Below are 18457 nucleotides of genomic sequence, written 5' to 3'. Positions count from 1 at the left end.
CTCATTTCAGCAGGAAGTCCAACTGAGTCACTGTTCTCTGAATATTTCAAGATTTAGGGAGCAGATGCCGGTTTCTTGGAAATCCACCCTGTGTGAAAAACAGACTACATGGTATCTTGGCCCAAGAACGCAAGTGTCTTTACAGGTGGGTCACTCCACCCACACTCCCAGGAAGCGGGGAGATGCCCAAGACAGCTTCCTTAGTGGAGAAGTGGCCCATTGAATTAGCTAAGTCATTCTTTCCCCCAGTTCTAAAACACAGCTGCCATAATCTGCTTCCTTTAGTTTTATTATTAAAATGATGTTGTATTTAGTAAAGTTCTTTACTCACCAAATTATGCTTATGTTCAGAATATTTACAATGTTTAACTCCTTCAGTGGCCCGGGCTGTGAGTCCTCAAGGCAGCTTCTATTTGTTTACATTGAAGATTTGTGAGAAAGTGTTCATTTTTAAACTTTCCAAGATTCGTTGGCAAGAAGTTAATCAAATCCTATTTCATTAGTGTCTTGATTTGATTTAAATCTCTCCTTAAAACTTACATTTAGAATTAACTAAATGAAAAAAATTTTGTTTAGAAAGCAAAGTTAATACTGCAAAACTCTCTTCTGATACATTTCGTTTGCTGATAAATGATGAGAAATCTAGCATAAAATTTTTTTATGATTTTTTAAATTTCCTCAAGTATTAAAATCTAATATTCAGTCTTTGGTGGCATATTGTTTACATGAAAGATTTTTAAAAGATGCCTCTAAGAGCTGTTTGTGAATTTATATTGAACCAGCAATGAATGAAAAAATAATACTGAAACTAATACATTTTGATAGGGTTTTTTTTTTTCCCACAGAATACCATGATTGGCTATATTGCTTCAAACGTATATAATAGAGATATCATTTAAAAGTTTAGCACAACAGTGTGAATGTACTTAACACTACTGACCTGTATACTTAAAAACGGTTAAGATGGTAAATTTCATGTTATGTATATTTTACCACAATTTTTTTAAAAAGCAAAAAAAAAAGTCAGTTGGACTCCCCACTGAAATGAGGCCAAAGAGAAAATCCTTTCAATCTGAACACTTGTTAAAATATGTCAGTGTAATTGTGGATATTACAGATAAGTGTATGGGGTAGAAGCTTATAGCATCCATAGAGCTGGTTGGATTTGGGTTGAGTTCTGTGCTATGCATACATAAATATTTAATACCTCTAGTCTATCATTCATAAAGTTGTAAGATGTCATCACTTAAGTCTCTTTCAATGCTGTTCCAAGAAGACTGGATAAAGGAACCTCAGGAAATTTACAAAGAGATATACACAAAAGTCTGTGTGCTTAGTGAGTAAACACCCACGTAAATAAATAAACCGAGGAGATTTGGGGGGAAGGGTGCCTGGATACTGCCTGGATTTTAAAAGAAAATGTTGGATGCTATGGTCTTCTTCAAAAATTGATTATAATGTACATGAACATATATGCAGAGCTTAATGTGAGACCTAATTGGGGGCAAGGAAGTGCTATGCTTGGTTATTACTTCTCCTGGAGAGGGAGAGAAAAAATGAAAAACAGTACAACCTATTCATAACTATAGCTGTTACAAATATTATTAAATATAATGTAATATGAAATATTATATAAATATAGCTATTATCCAGGAAGCAATTTTTTACAAGATAGGAGAATTCAAACCTCCTTGGAAAATTCAGCCTCTTCTCTCTGCTTCAGATACAGTGTAAATTAGACCAAGAGGCTAAACAACTATAGTAATGACTTACAGTTAAGAATTGGCAGGGCTTCCCTGGTGGCACAGTGGTTGAGAGTCCGCCTGCCAATGCAGGGGACACGGGTTCGTGCCCCGGTCCGGGAGGATCCTACATGCCGCGGAATGGCTAGGCCTGTGAGCCATGGCCGCTGAGCCTGCGCGTCCGGAGCCTGTGCTCCGCCAACGGGAGAGGCCACAGCAGTTAGAGGCCCGCCGACTTCAAAAAAAAAAAAAAAAAAAAAAAAAAAAAAAAAAAAGAATTGGCAGCTAACTGGCATCATGATAATCAAAAGGCACAATTATTATTTGAAATAAAGAAATATATATTTATGCACATATATTCATATATAGTTAAAAGTGCAAATTGAAATGAAGCATAAGAATACAGAGTAAAACAAAAGTATTGAAAGAATAAGAACTAGTTTTGTTATTTTCAAGACTATAGCAAAATTTTATCTAAAATTTAATGGATAGTATTAGTACTATTTACATATTTATTTCAAAATAATGTATTCCTTTTATCTTAAATTAAAGAAAATATGTCTTTAAAAGATGACTTGATGTGTTTAAAAATGATCTGCCCAATTGTCCCATCATTGATTAACTGTGTGAAATGAGTTAATATATGTTAGACGTTTAATTCTTTAAGCAGCAAATATATTTTGAGCACCTACTACATGGCCCACCCTGTTCTAGGCACTGGGGGTAAATATTGAATAAGTAAATCCTTGCCTGCTTGGAGATTACATCCTATTGGGGAGGCAGGGAATAAATAAGCAAATACAAACACTACCTCCAAATAAAGCAATAGAGAAGACATTTGAATATACAAGTCCAGAGTTTGGGGCAGGGTCTGGCTTGGGGTGTAATATATATTTGGGGCTTATCAGCTCCTAGGTGGCATTTGAAGTCATGGGGCTAGCTGAATTCACCTACATCTCAACCAAGGGTGATCCCCCCACCCGCCCAGGGACATTTGACAATGTTTGGATACAATTTTTATTGTCACAGCTTGGGGAAGGGGTAGGTGCTACTAGTGTCTAGTGAACAGAGGACAGAGATGCTGATAAACATCCTACAATGCCCAGGACAGCCCCCCAACAAAGCATTGTCCAGCAAAAACATCCAGAGTGCCAAGGTTGAGAAACCCTAACCTAGAGTCTGGATTAAGAGAGGAGATCTGAGGACTGAGCCCTGGAGCATTCCAGCACTGGGGTCTAGAGGAGGCAGAAAGGAGTAGCAGATAGAAAGACAGCAGAGCATGTGGTATCCCTGCAGCCAAATGACGATAGAGTTTCAAAGAAGAATGGGCAGTTGTGGCAAATGCTTAGTGATTGAGTTAGATAAGCACTGGGAACTAACCATTAAATTTAGCAAAATGGGAGCCTTTAGAAGCTTTGAGAGGAAGGAAATAATAATCAGCTCAGAGACCCAGAAAACAGTTAACCAGGGAAGTATAGTAGGGTGGTCCCACGGTTTTGTCAAAGTAAATTTCAAGTGAGATTACTCAGCACTAACCCTTTTTTCTTCCAGCCATCTTCAGCTGGAGAGTTGGGTATATAGTCAGAGTTGGGTTCTACCAGGGAGTGTAAGAGAGATGAGCAAAGGCACAGATGAAGTGCCCTGGAGTGGCAGGTAGCAATGAGCCATGAATACAAGACGTGTAACCCCAATGAAAATTGGAGATCCTGACAGGGTTAAGGAACTTTTGATGTGGATTTGTTTAAGGAAGTGATGTGCAAAATAGGAGAGTGGTAGAGCGTCAAGTCCTTGAAATTAAACTTGAGGCAGTAATATAGGAAATGATAGGAGTAGCTGTTTTTCAAATCTAAATAGGCAACTGAGGTGGGAGGAACAGAAAATGGGAAACGAGAAGGTCAAGAAAATGAAAGAATATGTGGGCAGGTAACCTCTTGCTGATCATTTTGTCCATTTCCTCCAATCCCTCCTAAGCTGATGGCATTCAATGTTTTTAGAACAGCAGTCACCTGCCTCATTCACCACTTTTTCCCTCTGTTAATAACATCCAGTTTTTGGTTTCCATGGTAAGAATTTTGTTTTTGTTTACCTGCTTTCCTACCTATTTGTTTTTAACTGTAATAGGCATTTTCTCAGTTACCTCTTTTAGTTTTTTCATTAGCTGTCTCTGTTCTCATGTTTACTTTCAAAGTCAGAAGATGTCTTAGTTCTGAATTGGTCATTCCAACCGAAGGCTCAGTCCTCTACCTTTTAATAAGAAAAATAGCTGCACCAACAGTTTTCAGCCCGACTTCTTTCTTTTAAACAAGTTGCCCGTCATCTAAAGAGTATGTCAGACTGTGTATTGTAGCTCAGGCTCTGGATTCAGAGTTGAGGTCAGACACCAGCTCCAGGCATTGACTGTGACCTTGGGCAGGTCACATGACCCCAGGTGTCTTCACCTGCAAAATGGACAAAATGCGAGTGATACTACCCACATCATAGATTTGTCATGAGAGTTAAATGAAGCAATGCATTCATGTGCTTTGCAAGTGTCTCATGTAGGGGCTGGCTAACTACAATCTTGGGGGAAGGCACCTGTCTTGCAAATAAAGTTTTATTGGAACACAGCCATCCCCCTACACTTAGTGTTGTCTGTGGCTGCTTTCATGATACAACGGCAGAGTCTGGTAGTTGCAAAAGAGACCATATGGCCCACAAGCCTGAAATTATTACTCTCTGGCCCTGTAAGAAGAGGTTTGCCAACCCCTGATTCAAAACATAAAATCCAACTAAATGAAGTTCCACATTTTAAAAAAATTTCCCGGCACAGATGATTTCACTTACTCTTTATTTAGTACTTTATACTCTGTGACTGAATATTAGAACAGAGTATATATGTATTGTTGTTTCAGAATACCCTTACACCTCCATATACATATTTTGGAGACTTATTATGCCAGTACCTAGTGAATTATTTTACATGTCTTCCAGCCTCTCAAACCCATGATGAGAAATGTTCCCACACGTGTATTTTCTGCCATCAAATTAATGACTAACAAATTAAGCCTTGATGTAAGTCTGTCTTTCCTGTGACATTTGCGGAGAGAGCGGGAAGAAAGGGCAGCCTTGGATTTGGCACTGGGTAGCTTGCAGCTCTCGTAAAGTGGGGAGGAGGCTTCCTGCCTTCAGTGCCCTCGGGCACAAGCTTTCTACATTAAAATGACTGCTCCCCAGTCCTAGGGAGCCCAAATGCGCTAATCTGGATGCTATAACGTTGCTATTTTCGTTCCAGTTAGTGAGGTCCAAGCTTTCAGCTGTTCCAGCATAGATTTCCCCGGAGGCAGAATAACAAGTTTTCATTGTCTCAGCTGGGGAAAGTGCCCCACTCAGGAACTGTGAGATTTGGGCCAAATGTGGAATGTAGTCGCTGCTTCAGCCCACACAGACCTGGTAAGAGCCATTACCCTGTGGCTGGGTCAGAGCTCAGCTGACAGTCCTGTCACCTGCGAATCGGCTCCTGCTAACTGGATTTGGCGCTGGAAGGGGTGGCAGTGTCTTACGGCAGAGCTGCTGGAGTGTAGGGCAAAGGATCTCAGGATCAACTTTTTTTAATAGGGAAAAAAAATCGTGTAAGATTCAGAGAACTTGAGTGATAGCTGAGCTTCTCAATACTGAGAAACGTGACCAAGAATAAAGTGACAAACTGTTATAAATAATCCAGCAGGACTAGGAAATTTATAGACTCTGAGTTTTGATAATCATCAGATGTTAGACCTGGAAAGGCCCTTACACATTGCTTTGTCCTACTCCTTCTTTTAATAAATAGGGAAACTAAGAAACAGATGTCAGCCAACTTCATTGATACATACAAAACCACAAAACAACTTAGCTGCGAAGCCAGGTCCCCTAATTCAATCCAGTCATCCTTTTACTCCCTCATATTCTGTCTGGATTTGAGATAAGGCCCGTGATTATGATCAGAAAATCCTTTCACATTGACACGATAGCTTGCACGGTAAATTCATTTTCTTTTTTTAAAAATCTAAATAAACATATTCAATAATTATTGCCTAGCCAGATCCTTCCGTCTTTCATATTTCTGAAATGCTTATGGTCTGACACACAGGATTTGGCAACTTTCTGAATGTTATATGTGCCGATTTTTAGATCTTACATCATTCCAGAGTATGTTGCCAATATTTCAGAAATAAAATCCTACAAGTTCACTTGATATTTTCTATCAGCAGTGGTACAGTTTCTAATTAGATAGCACATGTCAAAATGAACCCCTTCAAAAATGCTACTGTAACATATTAACCCAGAATTTTTTTTAAGTATTAACTAGTATTCACAGAGAAACAAGATGGGTTCTTGCATTGTTGCTTGAAGCAGTGGTAAAAAGGAAGTAGCCAAAATGCATCATTGAATAAATAAGCAAGAGTTCTAAAGTTTAATATGTTTCCTGCAACTTTATGCTGAACTTTGGATTTTTTCCAAGGCTTCTAACTTACTGAGAATCAGCCAGCTTTTCCCCCAAGCCGTAGATTTGAGGCAATCTGTGTGCCTTTTATCTTAATATATTCATTCCCCTTTTTAAAGCTGCCATCTGAAAAAGTGCTGAAGAAATAAAGATCTTCCCCCTCTGCCAGCCAGTTAGACTGTACTTTGTTTCCATACCTAAGATAGTTAACAAATTAAACATATGTCATGTTACTTCCTTGACTCATTTTAACAGAACACACTATAGACAAGGCCTTGGAGATACATTAATGGAAAGCATTTCAGCTGCTCTTGATTCTAACTCTTGTCATAATTATTTTACTCTCTGCCATCTTTCTGATCACGTTTGTCTTTTAAAAGGCAAAAACAGCGTATGACTAGACTTTATTCTGTGTGCATGGGCCATCCTGTATTCATCCTATAGAGTAATACAAAATAGTGGGACTGAGTTCTTTGGTTGTTTTGTTTTATTCTTATACTAAGAGTATAGTTGAGTCACAGTGGTCACATCATTCCTAGTTTAAAATACCATTCCTGGGGCTTCCCTGGTGGCGCAGTGGTTGAGAGTCCACCTGCCGATGCAGGGGACACGGGTTCATGCCCTGGTCCGGGAGGATCCCACATGCCGTGGAGCGGCTGGGCCCGTGAGCCATGGCCACTGGGCCTGCATGTCCGGAGCCTGTGCTCCGTAACGGGAGAGGCCACAACGGTGAGAGGCCCGTGTACCGAAAAAAAAAAAAAAAGAAAAAGAAAAAGAAAAATACCATTCCTGGTTTCTGTCTTGACCATTCAGAAAAGGAATCCTCATGCTGTAAGTTTATAATGATGTCAGACAGGTGTTTTATTCCTCTGATTCTTCACAATGGATAAGGATCATTTGCTCTGGCATTTTCTACCTCTGTGGAGCCTTTAGAGCGTGAGTAGTTCTAGGTAGCCAGCTTTTGGGGTAGCTGTGAATTATAACAAAAATCCTGTCCCAAAATGACTGTAATTTTCTTTCAGTTTCTTAAAATGTATTGTACTTTGTATCATCCTAAAGAGAAGTACTGGAACAAAATTTAAACTTATCCTCATCTCCTGATGTGTATGACTTTTACCTTTATATGGGGAGACCCTACAACCCTGAGAATTATGTGCTTTATGGTCTCATTTAAATTGTTTGTTTGTTGCCTCTTATGTTTGTTAGAATATCTGCTTTAACAGTCCGTATTTCCAGTGTTGATTTCCACTTCTATTCCGCTGTGGGCTGGAAACTGGTAACCAAGCTGGTTAGAGTTTCAGTTAGATGGGAGTAAGTACCCTTAAGGCCCTTAAAGGCTTTTCCATAAGCCCTAATATCACATCTTTTTGGCTGCTCAGAGGCCTTTAGTTCACTACCTTGTTCTTGGCTACATTTCAGAGAGATCAGAAATTACCGATTAGTACGCAACCTGAATTTTGTCAGATGTAAGAATGAACTTTAAAAATGAAGAGTGAATGAATTTAGAAGTAGCCAGTTTTTATTTGTATTTTCCAGTTTTTAAAAAATTCATCTTTTCCTTACCATGAGTCAGATGTCATTTATTTTCAAGAGTCATTCAGAATGATAAAATTGGATACAGTGGTGAGGTGAATTATTTCAGTGTTTGAAGACAGGCCAGTGCTTTTTTCGTCATCTGAGGTTTCAAGACCTCCTCTGAAAAACTACCAGTTGGCAAGCCCTCGGCTGCGCCGTCACAAATTAAATCATGGCCGTTGTACTTGTCATCCTTGCCCTATTTCCTGTTTAAAAAAATAAAACACTCAGGATTGACATTTATCTTAACGCTTCATGCCCTTTCTTTCTCATTTTCTGCCATTTTCCCAAAAGAAAGAGTTACAAAAATCGAAGTTCGGGGGGAAATGATCTAATATTAATCAAATATTGTCTATTTAACGAAATATCAATCAGATCAATCCTGATTTTTTTTTTCAGGAGTTGAGATTTTAACCTCTGTTACATGTTTCATCTTTAAAACAACTATTCTTAGGGAACAGGTTGCCAGTCACCAGGGACAGAGAGAAACAGAAGAGGTAGGGAGAGAGAGTATGTGTATGTGTGTAAAATTTTATGTCAGTGTTTTAAAATGTTGCTTGACCTTGGGGTATTAATTCTGAATGGTATTATGAACAGTGAAACCCTGATAGTTTCCTGGATTAGACCTATTAGAGTTGTTTAGATAACACACTTTGAATGACTTCCTCTCAGGAAATATTGAAACTGGAAATGTTAACCAGGCACGCATACCCAAGCACTTAGACAGAATGCATTTTCTTTGGCTATTAAAAAATTTTTAAAGGAAAGAAATTATGCAAATAAATCACATCTGTAGAAACCAGAGGAGACTGTTTGGCTCAACTGTCAAAGGAAGAACGCTTATTTGTGAGCTTCTTCCTCTATCACTGACAGTGACCGTGAGATTGGTCGGTACGTGAGTCTCCTAATATATGCAGAGCTAATTGTCAGCGTGAATGGTGACATCACAGTTGGAAGCATGGAACCACAGATTGTACGCACATATGTTATGCATTTTTATGTATGGGAGTAGGAGTAACTTCCTTTAGAAGTACAGACATACACAAAAACGTAGACAAAACTGTTGAGTGCGCCCAGAGAGTGACATTTACTGAAGATAATTTAGATCCGTTTAATCTGTGTGAATCGTGTCTCACAAACTATGCGGACATTCTCTTTCAGATCATTTGGTGTGCAGTACTCACTAGACCTATAATTTCTTCATTCTGGAAGGTGTATGTTTATAAAAGTAAATAAGGAAAAATAGAATAAGTACCAATTTAAAGAAGCTAGAAAGAGACATTTCTTCTTGTTATTCCTTCATGTTTGAGAAGCACTGTTGGCTCCCTGTATGTTCATTGGAAACAGTTTGTTGTATGAGTGAACATGTGTGTGTTTCCTCAAATCTCATGAGAACCCTTTCTCAACATCCTTGTCTCCATTCTGATCCAAATGGATGAACTGCCAACTTTTTTTATAAAGTTCCAATAAAAAGGAAGTATAGCAATGCATCTGAGCATTTTGGAGACCAGTTTATCCTAAAACAGTATATTCTGAATCATTTCAATATGTTCACTTCCTTTGAGATACAACTGTAATGATATTTCAGTCCCTATTCTGACATTAAGTTTTATTCTGGGATAACACATTCAATAAAAACTTGAGCAATTCTTTAGTACAGAAGGAAGGATAATGCTTAAAGGTAGCAGTTTGGGCTTGAAAACAGTAGTGCATGAAAATAGAAAATAACATGAAAATACAGAGATGTGAAAGGTAATGTGAAGCAGAATTATAAGAATTAAAACTTTTAAAGAATTACTGTTAATAAAAGTAATAATAACAATAATGGTCTCCCCTTATTGGGGGCTTACCACTGTGGGATGTTATTTACCTACATTGGTTAAGCTTGAGAAGTAGCTGATGGTGTTCTCATTTTACAGATGAGGAAAGTGAGGCTCAGAAAGGTAAAACACTTCATCTGAGGTCACCTAATAGTAAACAGCATTAAAACTCAGCTTGTAGTTTAGTTATTAGTATTGTACCCTTAATAGTATTGTACCAATTAACTTCCAAAGAACATGGTTCCTTTTATTCATCTATACCAGGGGTCAGCAACCTTTTTCTGTAAAGGCGCACAAAGAGTAACTAGGTTAGAGTTTGCAGGCCATACAGTCCCTGTTGCAGCTACTCAACATTGCCAGTGGAGAGTGAAAGCAGCCACAGACCGTGCAGAAACAAACGGGCGTAGCAGTGTCCTAATAAAACTTTATTTACAAAGTCAGGTGGTGGGCCAGAATTGGATTGTGGACAGTAGTTTGCTGACCTCTGATCTGTGTTATTATAAGCTTAACTAGATGCCAGCTGGAAGTAAAAGGGATAAACCAAAAATTAAAATTAATAGCCAGTGAATCTTCATAAGGACCCTTGGTGACCAAAGTCAGGAGAATAAAATAACTGAAACCTTGAAGCTACAGGTCCTGTAGGAAAAGACAGTCAGCTTTCATATGTGCCAAGTACTGTCATGTATAAATGATATATTAGCTTAAAAGAAAACCCTCTTCTATATTCTTCAAAACTGTCAAGGTCATAAAAAACAAGGCAAGATAAAGAAACTCACAGAACAGAGGACTAGATGCAATGTGGTATCCTGGTTTGGTCCAGGAACAGAAAAAGGACATTCATGGAAAACTTTAGTGAAATCCAAATAAAGCTTATAATGTAGTTAATAGATTGTACCAATGTTCATTTCTTAGCTTTGATAATGTGCCATGGTTTTGTAAGATGTTAACAGGAGAAGCTAGGTGAAGGGTATACAGGAACGCTCTGTACTGCCTTTGCAACTTTTCTACAGATCTGAAATTATTCCAAATAAAAAGTTTAATTTATTTATTATTAATTAATTGATTTAAATTCCTAAACTTACTCCAATATAGAAGTCCAGGTGAATGCTGAGTCTGAAAATAAACACAGCTAAGTTGAGGTCTTGTTAAAAAATAATAATAATAACACTTATCTGAGTCCACTTAAATGGATTTTAAACCTTAGGAGCCTGAAATGCTGTTAAAACAATATTGTGCTGCCATTTATGTACTGATAATGCCTCCTTCAGAGGGACTCCTTCACTCCAGAGACAACAGAACTGTTTGTTTTATATAGCACTAATGTTGATCGACAAACTCCTTTTCCCAAAGGTTAAAATTATATAGAGATGACCCAGAATGGGTAAGAAATTATTTACAAGGATTCTTACTACCTAGTTTTCTAAAGACATAATGATTCCTACTCAGTAAGCAATATGAACAATGTCAGTCACTTGACCCAAGATGCCTTTTTATTAACATAAAAGAAAAAAATCCATCTCAGGCTTAATGTAAGCCTGATACTAAAATGTGATAAAGATAACATAATAATAAAACTGTAGACTAATCTCACCTGTGACTCAGATACCTCAATCATAGATCAAATGCTATCAAGGAGAATCATGCAGTATATTTTTTAAGTGCAACATGATCACGTCGAGATTTTTTCGGGCATGTAGTGTTGTTTTACTATTTGGGAATCTACTATTAAAATATAAAAGGGCTTCCCGGGTGGCGCAGTGGTTGAGAGTCCGCCTGCCGATGCAGGGGACGTGGGTTCGCGCCCCGGTCCGGGAGGATCCCACGTGCCGTGGAGCGGCTGGGCCCATGAGCCATGGCCGCTGAGCCTGCGCGTGCAGAGCCTGTGCTCCGCAGCGGGAGAGGCCGCAACAGTGAGAGGCCCATGTACAGCCAAAAAAAAACAAAACAAAACAAAACAAAAATATATATGGAACTTTTTACTCAAATAGATCAGAATATTTTATGATCATATGACACATGCTTTATTAACTCTAAACCCTTATAGAAACCATGAGTCTGTTCATCTACATGCAGATAAAATTCTGATAAAACCAATATATAGGACCACAAAATCTAGAAAAACCGAAAACCTAAAATCCCCATAATATTATCAGGCTCCATAAATAATCAAGTTTAGTTGAGGACTTTGGGTGCCTGTATTATGTTCAGCATGTCATGAAGAGAACCTTTATTTCATTATGTCATGTAGTGAAAAAAAAAAAAAAAAAAAAAATATATATATATATATAAAATACATCAAAATGAAAAATAAACATATGACTATCTTATTGGGTACAGAAACAGCATTTGGTAAAAAAAAATTAATTTCATTGTAGAAACTTTTAGAAAACTAGAATTGGAAAGACACATCACTAATAAGATTTTTTTAAATATCCATTTCAAACCAACAAATTTCTCATAGTTGATATTAAAACACAGATGATATTCACATTAAAATGTGGAACAACACTCTTGCCACCACCACTCCATTGTGGGGAGAAAGGATGAAAACTTTAAAAATGAAAACAAATTTTTCGACTGCATAAGATATAACTACCTAGGAATCCCAAGAGAATCAACTGGGAAAAACTATTACAATGAGATTACTGGACACACAGAATAGCAGCAAAGTATATGCAACAAGACAGTAAACAGTAATGTTCAGGGACTGATAACAAAGGCAAATTTAAATACTAAAAAGGGAAATAAAGGATATGAATACATGGTGAGAGTTTTCATGTGCCTATTTGGAAATACTAATATAATGATGTTACTTCTTGTCAAAACACCATGTAGATGTACTTCCAGTAAAATTACCAATGCAAACCATGGACAGGATTATTCTAAAGTTCATCTGGAAAAATAGGCAAAAATATCTAAAATTTCCTATTGCCATGTTTTCTTTTAAGTTTTTATTTTTGAATAATTTCAATCTTAAAGAACTGTTGCAAGAATAATATAAGATCTCCCTAGCCACTTTAGATTCACCAACTGTTAAAATTTTGCACATTTGTTTTACCATCCTCTACTCCTGCATGTGCATATACGTACATATGTATGTTATGTTTTTCTGAACCATTCAAGAGTGAATTGCCTACATTATGCCCTTTGCCCCTTAATAATCAGTGTATATTTCCTAAGAATAAGGATATTTTCTTATGTAACCACGGTACGTTGATAACAATACTTTTATTTACAGTCTGTATTCTAACTCTGCCAAGTGTCCCAATGTCGTACTTTATAGTATTTTTGTTTCTTCTAGTACAGAATCCATTCCAGAATCACGTATGGCATTTACTTTTCATTTCTCTTTATTTCACTTTAATCTGGAACAGTTCTTCAACCTTTCTTTGTCTTTCATCACATGGATGTTTTTCAAGAATACACACCAGATATTTTATAGACTATTTCTCAGTTTGGGTTTTTCTGATATTTCCTCATGATTAGATTCTAGTAATGAATGCGCTTTTAAGGTGGAATATTATGTGATTGAGGTCCTGAACTTCTCAGGGAATCATATCCAGAGGTACGTGACATGAACATGCTTCTCTTTGGTAATATTAAGTTTTATCACTTGGTCAAGATATGTCCAGTTTCTACCCTCTACAATTACTTTTCCTCCCCTGGTAATTAATTAGCTTCTGGGGATGACATTTTAAGACCTTGCACGTTATCTATTACCTTAATCAAACTTCTATAAATTCAGTATTAATTAATGATTCTAGTGTATAATCTTTACTGTAATAGATGATACAAAATTATGATTTTTTTCAATTCCACCACTTCTTTACATTTGTCAGCTTTTCCCCCATTCATTTTTTTCATTCATTCATCTTTTTGTTAACAGTATGGACTTAGACGTTCCTGTTTTATTCAATAGATTATAACTCATTACAGTCTTCATTTACTGTGGTACTCAAACTGTCCCAGATTTAGCCAGTGGGGGCTAGTTCAGGCTGGCTCCTGTCTTTTTGACATGATCCCATCATCTTATGAGCACTTTCTGGCACAACAGAATGTTCCAAGCTAATCTTGTATCTTTCCTGCCCTAGCCCTGGAATCAGTCATTTGTCCCAGGAGCCCTAGTTCCTTTTAATGGGGAATGAGTTGGGCACTAAGTATACTTGGAGATAGTTGGAATCTTTGCTTCTAGTCCTTTGGAAAGAACAAGGCTAAGTAGTAGTGTGTGTGGTTTCTTCAGTTATGAGTTGGTACTAATACCTCCAATTCCAATCCAACCCTGTGGAGTTCTTGCTTGCTTTTCCCAATTCCATACTTCCATCTCCCCTGCCACGGTGAAAACTCTGGCTCCCAAAATATCGACACATTTACTCATTTGTTCAGTCCTACAATACACATAGAGTTGTTTGAGAATCACTGTACCTATACCCCTATACAAAACAAATCTACTAAGAAGAACACAATCTTGGTTTGTCTTTTCTGTTCCCTACTGGTAGTATATAGTCAGTGTTCCAAAGTTACTTGGATTATTTCTCTGTCCCCAGGGCTGTTAGTTTATTCATTTGAAATACAGTTGGGTTCATCTGTTTCCATTTGCATTCAGCTTTTTGTTTTTAATTTCTTGTTAACTTTTATTGTACCTTTTGAATATATAGACCATTAGCATACTTCCTAAAAGACAAAACTCTATAGCAAGGTTTACTCACAGAGGTGTCACTCTCCCCCATGTCCCTTCCTCCCTCCCCTCCCTCCTGTAAGTGACCAATTTCATTGTTTTCTGGTTTATTTTTCTTGTGTTCCTTAAAAAAGAAATAAGCAGAAATATATATATATATATATATACACACACACACACACACACACACACAAACTTTTCCTTCTTTCTTAAACAGAAAGGCAATATACCATATAAATTTTCACGTGCTTTGCTTTTTTTTTAACTTAGTATATCCTGGAATTTATTTCATACCAATTCACTGAACGGTATCATTCATTTTCACATAATATCATTTTGTGTGTGTACCATAGTTTATTCAATCAATTGTCGATGTTTGGGCATTGAAATAGGTTCCGGTATTTTACAAATACAAATGATGCTACAATGAATAACCTTGTACATGGGTATTTTCATACAGTTGGAGAAATGTCTTCAGGGTAAATTCCTAAAAGTAGCATTGCTGGGTGGAGGGATAAATGCATGAATAGTTTGGTTAGATATTGCCAAATTCCCGGCCACCGGACTTGTACTATTTGCATTTCCACCAGCTGTGAACAAGAGTGCCTGTTTCCCCATAGCTTTACCAGCTGAGGGCAGTGTCAAGCTTTTGAATATTTATCAGTGTTCTAGGTGAGAAATGGTATCTCAGTGTAATTATAGTTTACATTAATGTTAAGTATAAGAAAAGTTGAACATCTTTTCATAGATGTATCTTTTTAGTAGATTGATTTTTCATGGCTTTTCTGTTTTTCTGGAGGTTTTGGGGTCTTTTTTAAAAACTGCTTATGTATTAGGGGTGTTGGCTCTTTTTCTGTCATATACACTGGAAATATTTTCTGTCAGTCTGTTATTTGACTTTTGACTCTGCTTCTCTTGTTTCTTTCCATCTAAAAACTTTGAGTCAGAATAACTACAAGTGAGGGCTTTTGTCATCAGATCTCAAAATGTATGACAAAGATACAGGAATTAAAACAGTATTGTTATGATAGGAAAATAGGCAGAAAGGTCATAAGGATAAAATGGCCCCTAAATAAATACTAATATATGTATACATTTGAGTGTATGTGTTTTATAAATTTAATATATAATAAAAGTGGCACTTCAAATCAGTGATGAAAGGGATGGTTATTTGGAAATGTACTGGACACTCAGTTTACTATTTAAAAAACTGAAGTCAGATCCCTACCTTAAATAATCCACCAAAAAAATTAAATAAGTTAAATATTTAATAAATGAAACCATCAAAATGACGGAAGAAAATATTGGTTAATGATATCAACATTTCTCAACCTGAGCACCAGTGAAAATTGGACTGGATAAATCTTTGCTGTAGGACTGTCCTGTGCCTTGTAGCACGTGTAGCACCATTCTTTGTTTGTATCCACTAGGTGTAAGCACCCTCCCAGTCATGGCCATCAAAAATGTCTCAAGACAGACACTGTCAGATGTCCCCTGGGGCGGGGGGCAAAACCACTCCTAGATCAGAACCTTGATCTATATCTTCTCAACAAGTAGACACATAACACCCAAGAATGAAATCACAAAGGAAATGTTTGAAAATACTGCATAGAAAAAACTTTAATACTTAAAGAAGGCATAAAATTGAAATTCAAGCAACATATTGGAAAATGTATAGCATAAATGACATTCACATTGCATAAACAGTAATCAGTAAGATAGCCATCACAACAGAAAAATGGGTGAGGGACACAAGTAGACAATTCACAGAGGAAAAACTCTAAATAGCTTGATAAATAAATACCAAAAAATATTCACAATACTAATATTCAAGCATATTCAACATAAAACATAAATAAATGCAGGACACATGCTTTACTTTTAATATTGGTAAACATTAAATTTATTCAGCATGGGTATGGGGAAACATAACTTCATAGAGTAGAAATATGTCTATGTGTAACATTGATGAAGTACAATGGTAACACATATCAGAACTTTCACATGTATACACAGCTTTGTCCATGCAATTCTACTTCTGAGACTTTATCCTAAGGAAATAATTGAAGTGTAAAAAAGTTTGCTGCAGTACTATTTATACTTGCTAAAAATTGGGAAATCCCATCTAACAATAAGGAATTGGTCAAATGAATTAAGGCATATCCATATATAATGGAATATGTTAGGTTAGTATTACAATTGATGGAGTATATGTACAGGAAAATGGATAAATTACAGTGAGAAGCAGAGCAATAAAACTGTGTATTTATGTATCTCTGAGATAGATTGATACACTCATTTCTTTTTTTCTTTTTTCTTTCATTCTTTTTAATCGCTGAGTAGTATTCCAATGTATATATGTACCACATCTTCTTTATCTGTTCATCTGTCGATGGACATTTAAGTTGCTTCCATGTCTTGGCTATTGTAAACAGCGCTGCGGTTAACATTGGGATGCATGTATCCTTTCAAACCATGATTTCCTCTGGATGTATGCCCAAGAGTGGGATTGGTGGATCATATGGTAGCTCCATTTTTAGTTTCTTAAGGAACCTCCATACTGTTCTCCATAGTGGCTGCACCAATTTACATTCCCACCAATGGTGGGAGGGTTCCCTTTTCTCCACACCCTCGCCAGCATTTATTGTTTGTAGACTTTTTGACGATGGCCATTCTGAGTGGTGTGAGGTGATACCTCATTGTAGTTTTGATTAGCATTTCTCTAATAATTAGCGATGTTGAGCATCTTTTCATGTGCCTCTTGACCATCTATATATCTTCTTTGGGGAAATGTCTATTTATGTCTTCTGCCCATTTTTTGATTCGGTTGTTTTGGGTTTTTTTTATGTCAAGCCACATGAGCTGTTTGTAAAATTTAGAGACTAATCCCCTGTCGCTCGCATTGTTTGCAAATAGTTTCTCCCATTCTGTAGGTTGTTTTCTCATTTGGTTTATGGTTTCCTTTGCTGTGCAAAAGCTTTTGAGTTTAATTAGGCCCCAGTTGTTTATTTTTGTTTTTATTTCCAGTACTCTAGGAGGCGGATCATAAAAGATATTGCTGAGATTTATGTCAAAGAGTGTTTGGCCTATGTTTTCCTCTAAGAGTTTTGTAGTATCCAGTCTTACATTTAGGCCTTTAATCCATTTTGAGCTTATTTTTGTGTATGTTGTTAAAGGATGTTCTAATTTCATTTTTTTACATGTAGCTGTCCAATTTTCCCAGCACCATTTATTAAAGAGACCATCTTTCCTCCATTGTATAGCCTTGCTTTCTTTGTCATAGATTAATTGACCATAGGTACATGGGTTTATTTCTGGGCTTTCCACCCTGTTCCATTAATCTATATTTCTGTTTTTGTGCCAGTACGGTACTGTTTTGGTGACTATAGCTTTGTAGTATAGACTGAAGTCGGGGAGGCTGATTCTTCCAGCTCCATTTTTCTGTCCCAAGATTGCTTTGGCTATCTGGGGTATTTTGTGTCTCCATACAAATTTTAAGATTTTTTTGTTTCAGTTCTGTGAAAAATGCCACTGGTAAATTGACAGGGATTGCATTGAATCTGTAGATTGCCTTGGGTGGTATGGCCATTTTAACAATATTGATTCTTCCAATCCAAGAACATGGTATATCTTTCCAACTGTTTGTATCATCTTCACTTTCTTTCATCAGTGTCTTATAGCTTCAGAGTACAGATCTTTTGCCTTCTTAGATAGGGTTATTCCTAGGTATTTTATTCTTTTTGCTACAATGGTAAATGGGATTGTTTCTTTAATTTCTTTTTCTGATCTTTTGTTGTTAGTGCAGCAGATTTATGTGTATTAATTTTGTATCCTGTAACTTTACCTAATTCACTAATGAGATCTATTAGTTTTCTGGTAGCATCTTTAGGATGTTTTATGTATAGTATCATGTCATCTGCAAACATGAACAGTTTTCCTTCTTCTTTTCCAATTTGGATTCCTTTTATTTTTTATCCTTCTCTGATTGCCGTAGCTAGGGACTTCCAAAACTATGTTGAATAAAAGTGATGAGAGTGGACGTCCTTGTCTTGTTCCTCATCCTTTCCCCATTGAGTATGATGCTAGCTCTAGGTTTATCATATATGGCCTTTATTACGTTGAGGGATGTTCCCTCTATACCCAGTTTCTGGAGAGTTTATATCATAAATGGGTGTTGAATTTTGTC

At 36.8% G+C, this 18457-nt stretch overlaps 1 protein-coding gene across 2 annotated transcripts in view; it reads left to right on the top strand.

Annotated features, from left to right (window-relative positions):
- Positions 1 to 18457, top strand: part of GAREM1 (GRB2 associated regulator of MAPK1 subtype 1) — a 204950-nt gene that overhangs the window by 151331 nt on the left and 35162 nt on the right. The window lies entirely within an intron of this gene.

The sequence above is a fragment of the Lipotes vexillifer genome, unplaced genomic scaffold (genome assembly GCF_000442215.2).
Source record: "Lipotes vexillifer unplaced genomic scaffold, Lipotes_vexillifer_v1.1 scaffold90, whole genome shotgun sequence".
In the NCBI taxonomy this organism is placed as follows: Eukaryota; Metazoa; Chordata; class Mammalia; order Artiodactyla; family Lipotidae; genus Lipotes; species Lipotes vexillifer.
Note: the sequence above shows the minus strand (reverse complement) of the source record. Positions and strands in the feature narration are given on the sequence as shown.